This window comes from Pristis pectinata, chromosome 35 (assembly GCF_009764475.1).
Source record: "Pristis pectinata isolate sPriPec2 chromosome 35, sPriPec2.1.pri, whole genome shotgun sequence".
Taxonomy (NCBI): domain Eukaryota; kingdom Metazoa; phylum Chordata; class Chondrichthyes; order Rhinopristiformes; family Pristidae; genus Pristis; species Pristis pectinata.
In genome coordinates this window covers 6,439,001-6,448,718 of record NC_067439.1, presented here as the reverse complement: position 1 = coordinate 6,448,718, position 9,718 = coordinate 6,439,001, and positions in this window count along the sequence as shown.

The following is a 9,718-nucleotide window of genomic DNA, read 5'->3' as shown; positions in this document are numbered from 1 at the left end:
TCATGTAATGCTGAGGCTTTATAAGGTGTTGGTCAGACTGCACTTGGAATATTGTGAGCAATTTTGGGCCCCGTACTAAAGGAAGGATGTGCTGGCCCTGGAGAGGGTCGAGAAGAGGTTCACAAGAATGATCCTGGGAATGAAAGGCTTAATGTATGAGAAGCATTCGATGGCTCTCGGCCTGCACACAATGGCGTTCAGAAGGATGAGGGGGGATCTCACTGAAACCTACTGAAAGGCCTGGATAGAGTGGACATGGAGAGGATGTTTCCATCAGTGGCAGAGTCTAGGATCCGAGGGCACAGCCTCAGAATAAAGGGATGTCCCTTTAAAACTGAGATGAGGAGGAATTTCTTCAGCCAGAGGGTGGAGAATCTCTGGAATTTGTTGCCATGGAGGGCTGCGGAGGCCGTCATTTAAGGCAGAGGTCGATATGTTCTTGATTGGTAAGGGGGTTAAGGGTTACAGGGAGAAGACGGGAGAATGGGGTTGAAAAAAAATCAGCCGTGATAGAATAGTGGAGAAGACTCGATAGGCCGAACGGCCTGAGTCCACTCCTAAATCTTATAGTCTAATGGTGTGCAGCCATTTTTATTTTCTCCTCCTGACTCCCCTGTTGGTAAACCAGCACCTTGGCAACCCAAGGTGGAAAACAGAACAAGTTGCGTGCTCAATGTACTGCAGTTATTTCAGATCCTTTCAGAATGTCAGCTTATATTGTTTGGGTTGACAAAATTAATTCAGAATTAACAAACTGGTATGGGTCAGGGTCTCCGTAAGGCAGCACTGTGGCCCAGCTGGTGGATATGCTGCCTCACAGCTCAGATGACCTGGATTTGATCCTGACCTCTGGTGTTCTCCGTGTGGAGTTTGCACATTCTCTCTCTGACTCCGTGGGATTTCCCCCCCGGGTGCTCTGGTTTCCTCCCACACCCAAAAAACGTTCTAGTTGGTAGATTAATCAGCCGCTGTAAATTGCTCCCGGTGTGTAGGTGAGAGATAGGGTCATAAAATCATACAGCACAGAAACAGGCCCCTTGGCCCAACTGCTCCATGCTGACCAAGATGTCCATCCAAGCTGGTCCTTTGACTGATTCGAAGAGAGTGGATTGAATTCTGAGCCGCATTGCCACCTACTGTTTGGCAATCACATGACAACAGTGATTCCATCAAAGTAAAGAGAGCAAGGCCACAAAACAATAGATTGTCGTTAGCTAACAACAATTAATTGTGTCAGATTCTGGCTTTCCAGAATCATCAAGAGAATTAAATTGGTAAACTGACTTATTATTGTCACATAGAACATAGAACATAACAGCACAGTACAGGCCCTTCGGCCCACAATGTTGTGCCAACATTTTATCCTGGTCTAAGATCTATCTAACCCTTCCCTCCCACATAGCCCCCCCCCCATTTCTCTATCATTCATGTGTCTATCTAAGAGTCTCTTTAACACCCCTAATGTATCTGCCCCCAAAAGCTCTGCTGGCAGTGTGTTCCACACACCCACAACTCTCTGTGTAAAAAACTTACTCCTGACATCTCCCTTATACCTTCCTCCAATCACCTTAAAATTATGTCCCCTCGTGTTAGCCATTGTTGCCCTGGGAAAAAGTCTCTGACTGTCCACTCGATCTATGCCTCTTATCATCTTGTACACCTCTATCAAGTCACCTCTCATCCTCCTTCTCTCCAAAGAGAAAAGCCCTAGCTCACTCAACCTATCCTCATAAGACATGCTCTCCAATCCAGGCAGCATCCTGGTAAATCTCCTCTGCACCCTCTCTAAAGCTTCCACATCCTTCCTATAATGAGGCGACCAGAACTGAACACAATACTCCAAGTGTGGTCTAACCAGAGTTCTATAGAGCTGCAAATCACCTTGTGGTTCTTGAACTCAGTACCCCGACTAATGAAGGCCAACACTCCATACACCTTCCTAACAACCCTATCGACCTGCGCAGCAACCTTGAGGGATCTATGGATGAGGACCCCAAGATCCCTCTGTTCCTCCACATGTACTGAGGTACAGTGAAAAACTTTGTTTTGCATGCCATCCATACAGATTATTTCATCACATCAGTACATTGAGGTCATACAAGGGAAAAGCAATAACAGAATGCAGAACATAGTGTTACAGTTACAGAGAAAGTGCAGTGCAGGCAGACAATAAGGTGCAAGGCCACAATGAGGTAGATTGTGAGGTTAAGAGTCCATCTTATCGTACTAGGGGACTGTTCAGTAGTCTTGGCACAATACTGTCTCAGCAAAGTTGGAAAGGGCAGGACAGTCAGCCAATGTAAATGCCAATATATAATTCACACAAAATGCCGGAGGAACTCAGCAGGTCAGGCAGCATCTATGGAGGGAAATGAACAGTTGGTGCTTCTGCCGTTTTCCTTTCCAGTCCTGATGAAGGATCTTGGCGTGAATCGTCAACTGGTCATTTCCCTCCATGGATGCTGCCTGACCCGCTGAGTTCTTCCACCATTTTGTGTGTGTTGCTCCAGATTTCCAGCATCTGCAGCCCCTCTTGAGTCACCAATATATATTTGTTGTTTATCTTTATCTGACCATACAGGTAGATGTACATTTTTAGTAATTGAGGATCATAGAACCATGTATCACAGAAACAGGCCCTTCAGCCCATTGAATCCACACTGACCATCAAGCATCCATTTACAACAATCCTCCATTCTCCCCACATTCCCATCAACTCCCCCCAAATTCTACCCCTCACCAAGGCACTAGGGGCAATTAACAGTGGAAAGTTAACTGACCCACCAGCCCACATGTCTTGGAGTGCATCATGCTGGTAATTTGTTAGAAATGGTTAATAGATCATAAAGTTGTCTTTTCTGATGTATTTATAAATCACACAAATCAAACAAATGAAGGTTTCTCTTCCTCTGAAAGTTTGTTTTCCTGATTTATTCATGGGATGTGGGTGAGGAGGATCCCAAATTTATTTGTATTAGCCCATGGACATTGGAGCAGAATCAGGCCATTCGGCCCATCGAGTCTGCTCCATCATTTGATTGTAGCTGATTTATTTTTCCCTCTTGACCTCATTCTCCTGCCTTATCCCATGACCTTTGACACCCTCACCAATCAAGAACCTATCAACCTCCACTTTAAATACACCCAATGACTTGGCCTCCACAGCCGTCTGTGGCAATGAATTCCACAGATTCACCACCCTCTGGCTGACGAAATTCCCCCTTATCTCAGTTCTGAAGGGATGTCCCTTTATTCTGAGGCTGTGCCCTCTGATCCTGGACTCTCCCACTACTAGAAACATCCTCTCCACGTCCACTCTATCCAGGCCTTTCAATATTCAGTAGGGTTCAATGAGATCCCCCCTCATCCTTCTAAACTCCAGTGAGCCATCAAATGCTCCTTATGTTAACCCTTTCATTCCCACGATCATTCTTGTAAACTTCCTCTGAACCCTCTCCAATGCCAGCACATCCTTCCTTAGATATAGGGCCCAAAACTGCTCACAATACTCCAAGTGTGGTCTGACCAACACCATATAAAGCCTCAGCATTACATCCTTGCTTTTATATTCTAGTCCTCTCGAAATGAATGCTAACATTGCATTTGCCTTCCTTACTACTGACTCAACCTGAAAGTTAACCTTTAGGGATTCCTGCACTAGGACTCCCAAGTCCTAGTGTTTTGCATTATCAAAGACATAAAATTACTATAAATTACAAAATAAATGAATAGTGTAAAATAAAAAAGGAATGAGGTAGTGTTTATGGGTTCATGGACTGTTCATAAATCTGATAGCAGAGAGGAAGAAGCTGTTTTTGAATTGTTGAGTGTGGGTCTTCAGGCTCCTGTACCTCCTCCCCGATGGTAGTAATGAGAAGGGGCTATGTCCCGGATGGTGAGGGTCCTTCGTGATGGATGCCATCTTCTTGAGGTACCGCTTCTTGAAGATGTCCTTGATGGTGGGGAGGGTTGTGTCCGTGATGGAGCTGGTTGGTCTACAACCTGCTGCAACCTCTTATGATCCAACGCATTGGAGCCTCCATACCAGGCGGTGATGCAACCAGTCGGAATGCTCTCCACCGTACACCTACAGAAATTTGCAAGAGTCTTTGGTAACGTACCAAATCTTTTTCAAACTCCTAATGAAGTAGAGCCACTGGCGTGCCTTCTTCGTGATTGCATCAATGTGTTGAGCCCAGAATAGATCCTCGGAGATGTTGATGCCCAGGAACTTGAAGCTGCTCACCCTTTCCACCGCTGACCCCTCAATGGGACTGGTGTGTGTCCTCCCGACTTCCCCTTCCTGAAGTCCACAACCAGTTCCTTGGTCTTGCTGATGTTGAATGTGAGGTTGTTGTTGTGACACCACTCAACCAGACGATCTACCTCACTCCTGTACGCCTCCTCATTGCCTTCTGAGGTTTTAGCAACAACAGTGGTGTCAGTTGCGAATTTGTAGATGGTGTTTGAGCTGTGCCTAGCCACACAGTCATGAGCGTAGAGAGAGTAGAGCAGTGGGCTAAGCACACATCCTTGAAGTGCACCTGTGTTGATTGTCAGTGAGGAGGAGATGTTATCACCGAACTGTACTGACTGTGGTCTCCCAATGAGGAAGTCGAGGATCCAGTTGCAGAGGGAGGTGCAGAGGCTCAGGTTTTGAAGCTTGTTGTTTGGTACTGAGGAGATGAGGGTGTTGAACGCTGAGCTGTAATCGATAAACAGCAGCCTGACGTACGTTTTGCTGTTGTCTAGGTGCTCCAAAGCTGAGTGGAGAGCCAGTGAGAATGCGTCTGCTGTAGACCTGTTGTGGCAGTTGGCAAACTGCAGCGGGTCCGGGTCCTTGCTCAGGTAGGAAGTAATTCTAGATATAACCAACCTCTTGAAGCACTTAATCGCAGTAGGTGTGAGTACTACTGGTTGATAGTCATTGAGGCAGCTCACCCTACTCTTCTTGGGCACTGGTATGATTGCTGCCCTTTTGAAGCAGGTGGGAACCTCAGACCACAGCAGCGAGAGCACTGAGTTGCCACACACTTAGCCAATCAGACACAACTTTACAAAAAAATCTCATCCTTTCTGCTGTAATTGGCTTATAATTGTCACCTGTATCGAGATACAGTGAAAAGTTTTTGTTTGCGTGCCATCCAGACAGATCATACCATACATAATTATATCGAGGCAGTAAAAAGGAAAACGGAATGCAGAATATAGTGTTACAGCTACAGAGAGAGTGCAGTGCAGGTAGACAAATAAAGTGCAAGGGCCACAACGAGGCATACTGAGAGATCAAGAGTTCATCTTTTGCACAAATACCCCCAGGTTTTACAATAGTATCACTACTGATAGAGTATCTGAGATCGATGACATTTTGAAAGATCAGTGAATTGAGGGTTATGGGGAACTGGCACAAAAGAGTTGAGGTCTGGGGTAGATCAGCTATGTTCATATTGAATGGAGGGTCAGGCTTGTAACTGTAGTCTCTCAACCCAGGAGCCATTGAAGTACCTTCACATCTTTCCTATAATGTTCTCGGGTTGAGGGACTACAGTTACAAGGATCATATTGAATAGCAGGGCAGGTTTGAAGGGCCAAGTGGCCTACCCCTGCTCCTATTTTCTTGTGTTATTCTATGTTATCTCTCCTCATTCTTCCTACCAAAGTGCATCACTGCATAATTCTCTGCATTAAACTTCATCTGCAACACATCTGCCAGTTCTGTCAGCTGGTTTACATCCTACTACAAACTATCACTATCCTGCTTGCGTTTCACAACTCGGCCAAGTTTTGTGTCATCTGCAAGTTTAGAATTTGTGGCTTATTCCGCCAAGTGTGGGTCATTAATAGAGATTTTATAAAAAGCGGTGGCCTTAACATCAATCTGTGGTGAACGCCACTAATCATGTTCCTCCAGTCTGAAAAGCAACCACTGAGCACAAACTCTGTTGTTATGTGCTTCATCTTTGCTGATAGGCCTGTTCTGAAGTCTTCTGAAAGTCTATGTACACCATATCAACTCCCTCATCAATTCTAACCATAACTTCATCAAAAAATCCTATTGATTCAATACAATTTGTTCCTAATAAATCTGCACTCCCTTGCCTTGATTAATCCATTTTTCCTCCAGCTAATCCTGTCCCAGATTGATGTTTCTTGAAGCTTTCTCACCACTGAGGTTACACTGTAGACTTGGCTTCTGAACAAGGGAGGGACATTTGCCATTCCCCAGAGCTCTGGCATCATTCCCTTGTAGCCAAAGAGCCTCGGAAGATTATGGTCAGTGTCCCCACTTTTTCCTCCCAGATTTCCTTCAAATTCTTTGGATGCATCCCATCCAGTTCTGACCTTACTAATACCTTACTAATGTACCTGGTTCCACAACTTTCTCCTCCTCGGCTGTTACTTTGGAAGCACACTCTTCCCTTGTGAAGATAGATGCAAAGTATTTATTTAGTATCTGAACATTGCTCTCAGCACCCACATGCAAGTTCCCCTTTTTGTCCCTAAAAGGCCCCACCCTCCACATACAACCCTTTTACTATTTGTAGGTCTTCTGGGTTCCAAATTATGTTGGCAACTAATCTTTTCTCACGCACTGTTCCCTCACTTATCTCAGTTTTCACTTCCCCACGTTCTTTGTAATCACTGCTTCCTGCTGGTAGCTACAACCCAACATTTCTCATAAGCAGTCTTTTTTTGTCCTTTGATCTTCCTCTGCATATGTTTCATCATCAAAGCTCTGGATATATGAGAAGGCAGGTTATGATACAACTTTCTGAAACGTTGTTTAGGCCACCACAGGAGTACTGCGTGCAGTTCTGGTCACCGCACTGTATGTGATGGAGAGGGTGCGGAGGAAATTCACTGGGATGAGGAGAGACTAGAAACACTGGGCTTGTTTTCTTTGGAATGGAAGAGGTAACCTGAGAGAGGGATATAAAATGTTTGAGGGGTATAGACAGGATAGATACTAGGAAACTTTTCCCTAGCAGAGGTATCTAAGACTAGAGGGGATAGATTTAAGGCAAGGGATAAGGGAAGATAACAGTGTTTGGAATCTGCCTGAGGGGATAGAGGAGGAAGGTACTCTCACAACATTTAAGAAATATCTAGAAGAGCATTTGAATCACCAAGGCATAGAAGGTTATGGACCAAGTGCTGGTAAATGGGATTTTGTATAGAACATAGAACAATACAGCACAGGAATAGGCTCCTCGGACCACGACGTGGCGCCGAACTATTTAAGCTAATGACACCTAATTAAACTAATCCCTTCTGCCTGCCCGTGGTCAATATCCCTCCATTCTCTGCACATTCATGTGCCTATCTATGAGCCTCTTAACTACCTCTATCGTATCTGCCTCCACCACCACCCCTGGCAGCGCATTCCAGGCACCCACCACTCTCTGCGTAAAAAACCTGCCCCGCACATCTGCTTTGAACTTACCCCCCCTCTCACCTTAAATGCATGCCCTCTAGTATTGGACATTTTGACCCTGGGAAAAAGATAGTGGTTGTCCACTCTATCCCAGTCCTCTCTACTCCCAGTCCAGGTGAAGGATCGCAACCCAAAACAGCGATAGTCCATTAGATGCTCCCTGACCCGCTGAGCTCCCCCAGAATTTTGTGTGTTGATCCATATCTCCAGCATCTGCAGTCTCTCTTGTGTCTCCAGTTGTCTACTTCATCTATGCCTCACATGATTTTATAAACTTCTTTCAGGTCTCCCCTCTGCCTCTGCTGCTCCAGAGAAAACAACATTAGTTTGACAAACCTCTCCTTATAGCACATGTGCTCTAATCTAGGCAGCAACCTGGTGAACCTCTTCTGCACCCTCTCCAAAGCCTCCACACCCTTCCTGTAATGGGGCAATCAGAAATGAATACAATACTCCAGATGCAGCCTAACCAAAGTTTTATAAAAGTATAGCAACACACAAATGCTGGAGGAACTCAGCAGGTCATGGCCCAACCATGTAGACACCACGGCCAAGAAAGTGCACCACTGCCTCTACTTCCTCAGGAGCCTAAAGAAATTTGGCATGTCCCCTTTGACCCTCACCAATTTCTATTGATGAACCACAGAAAGCATCCTATCCATCTTTTACCATCTATGGATAGCGTCTATGGAGGGAAATAGACAGTTGACATTTCAGGTGGAGACCCTTCATCAAGACTGCTCCTGTTTTCCCTGTCACCTTTTGGTTCCAGTTTTCCTGGGCCAGATCCACTCTCATCCCATTGAATTGGCCTTCCTCCAACTAGTTATATTTACCTTGAATCGCTCCTTCTCATTTTCTGTAGTCAACCTAAATCTTATGATGTTAAGATTGCTATTTCCTATATTCTCCTATACCAAAATGTGGTGCACTTGAGCCATCTCATTCCCAGAACAAGATCCAGCAATACCTCCTTCCTCACTGGACCTGAAACACAATGATTCTGGACACGTTTTAGAAGGTCTTCACCCTTGCTACCCTTTTAACACAATTACTATTCCATTTTACATTGGGATAATTACAAGGGGAAAACAAAAAAAAACTGCTGATGCTGGAAGTCTGACAACAGTAACAGAAATACTCAGCAAGTCAGACAGCATCTGTGGAAAAAAGAGCAAATTTAATGATTCAGGCCTTGGAACTGTTCTAACAAAGAGGAAAACTGTTTCTTTTTCCACAGATGCTGTCCGACCTCTTGAGTGTTTCCAATATCTTCTGATTTCATTTTTGCCAGTAAATTGTTCAACATTTTCTGTTGGTATCTGATTGAAAATATATCTTAACACATGGCAAAACTATTCCTGTTAACTTCAGTTTGCACTCTCATGCAAACTCACTGAGGTAATCTGATTGTTAGAAGTCTTGTCTTAGGGCCTCCCCACCATCAAGGACATTTGCAAGAGGCGGTGCCTCAAGAAGGCGGCATCCATCACTCAGGACCCTCACCACCCGGGACACGCCCTCTTCTCGTTACTACCATCGGGAAGGAGATACAGGAGCCTGAAGACCCACACTCAATGATTCAGAAACAGCTTCTTCCCCTCCGCCATCAGATTTCTGAACGGACCATGAACCCATGAACAATACTTTGTTATTCCTTTCTTACTTTGCACTATTCATTTATTTTTATAATTTATAGTAATTTTATGTCTTTGCACTGTACTGCTACAAATTTCATGTCATATAAGTCAGTGATAACAAATCTGATTCTGGATTCTGGATTCTGGATTCTGGAAGAAATGAGTTTGCTTCAGACCACCACACTTAAATTTGAAGCTGAGCACAATAAATATGCTTGATCATTGTGGTGAGATTGTTATGAATTATTTTGTCAGCTGTACTTAGTTTGTGTCCGTATGTGGAAATGTAGACTCCTCTACCACCATTTGTTCATTTGCCTCTCGATATTTATAAGGGGTTTTGCTGGTGCTAATCAGGAGAGTTTAATCTAGCTTGGCAGCGGGGTATTCCAAAGGGAATTCAGGAAGCAGAGACACAAAGAGAAAGGGACAGTTATAAAAGTAGCAAATAAAGTAAGTAGATGGCAAGGACAAAGTCAGGCAGGGGGTTAAGCTACAAAAAAAGTGTTAGAATAGCAAAATTCTGTATCTGTATGTTTGCAGCAGTTGTAACAAGGTAAATGAATTAAGAGCACAAATAGAAGGGAATAACGATGATCTCATTGCCCGTATGGAAACATGCCTGTAGGGTCACTAAAACTGG